We start from the raw sequence: 1,790 nt of genomic DNA, 5'->3' as shown, positions 1-1,790 counted from the left end.
CTTAAATATCTCACATTTTAAAAAATATAGATACTTTTATATTTTTAATTAATCAATAATTTATTTATCTTCGAATTAAAAGATTAAAGACTTATTTATTGTTTTTTCGAATAATTTTTTTAGCCAAACTCCTTATTTGATCCTTAAATTGTTATCAATAGATGTATGTGGGAGATATATGAATATTTTTATTTTTTCATGTACGCAAACAAATTTTCTTTCATGTTTTGTTTATTTAATTTTTTTTTGGGTGTACATGAGAAAACAATGATACTCATATATCCCACACATACATCTATTTCATGTTATGATTAGATAATAATTATATGAAACAATAATCTACTAAATATAATATAGAATGAAGAAGTCGGGAAAGACAGGTGCATAATTTTTTCTCTGGTTCATGGTATACAAGACATTTAATATTTTGACTAATCTCATATTTGTTGTTATTATATACATGTAATTTATAGCAATGTGGATTAATAAACACGTTACTTAATATACCAGTATTAATATATAAGAATTTATTTTTATAAAGGTAAAGTATTATTTTAGTCTCAACGTTTAGGTCGAATTTTAATTTGTTTTTTAACGTTTTAAATATTTTATTTCAGTCTCAAAAATTTTCGAACATCTTATTTCATTTTTTCAAAAAATTTTAAGTGAATTCAATGTATCTCATTATTAAATTTGATACAAATAATTCACATTTTGAAAAGCTAATACATAGTATTCGATTTCAGTATGTAAGTAAAATCGATCACCTACTAATGATCACTAATATAAATTTTTTTTTATTTTGAAACGTTGCCGATTGATTGTTAGGATTTTAAATTTTGTCCAAAAAAATTGAGAAAAAAAAGTGTTACAAAAAGATTTTATTTATGTTTTTCTAACACATAAAAGAAGATATGACCTGAATAGTAACGTTATTAACGTTCACATCACTTATTCTATAAATTATTAGTGTCAAATTTAATGGTAGAACCACATTAAATTTGTTTAAAATTTTTTGGGACAAAAATAGAATGTTTGAAACATTAGAAACCGAATTAAATGTTAAAGATCAAAATAATAGTTTACTCTTTCAATAATTAAGTTCTTATTATTTAACATTTATTCAATTATTAAATTTCTATAAGTATGAACCTAATATTCTCTTTTATAAAACATTTTAATATGAATGATAGAAATTCAATTGCAAACTTTTTCTTTAAAAAAATGTAGATAATTCATGACAATTTTTAAGATATATTGATTAAATTAAAAATTTCATAAAATTATAAAGACCTTTTGGATCAATTTAATATTTTAAAAAGTTTTAAAGTTGTCATGTGTATTATTACCTATATTCATTTGTGATGATTAGTGTAAATTTTGCTTAAGGGTAAATTTGGAAAAATAATTTTAAAGAAGAAAATATTCAATAAAAATAGATTATGAAATTTTGAATGTATAGTTTTTGTACTTTAAATATATATAGTTTAAAATTAGTTTAATTATTTTGTCAAAACTTTATAATTTTATCAAAATTATAATTAAGTCTTTATATTTTAAAAGTTTTTAATTAGGTTTTTACAATATTTTTAATTTTGTATTGGATTCTTATCAATAAAATAAATATTAAAATTAACAGAATATTTTTTTTTTTGCAAACTAAGGTACTCACAGTTAAAAATCTAATTAAACTTTCGCATCCACATGTTTTTTTGAAAAGAATATTTCATTAAGTTTGATATTTTTAACATAAAAATAACCTAATTACAAAATTAAAAATAATATAAGAA

This window comes from Arachis duranensis, chromosome 1 (genome assembly GCF_000817695.3).
Source record: "Arachis duranensis cultivar V14167 chromosome 1, aradu.V14167.gnm2.J7QH, whole genome shotgun sequence".
NCBI classification, from domain to species: Eukaryota; Viridiplantae; Streptophyta; class Magnoliopsida; order Fabales; family Fabaceae; genus Arachis; species Arachis duranensis.
This window is presented reverse-complemented; position numbering follows the sequence as displayed.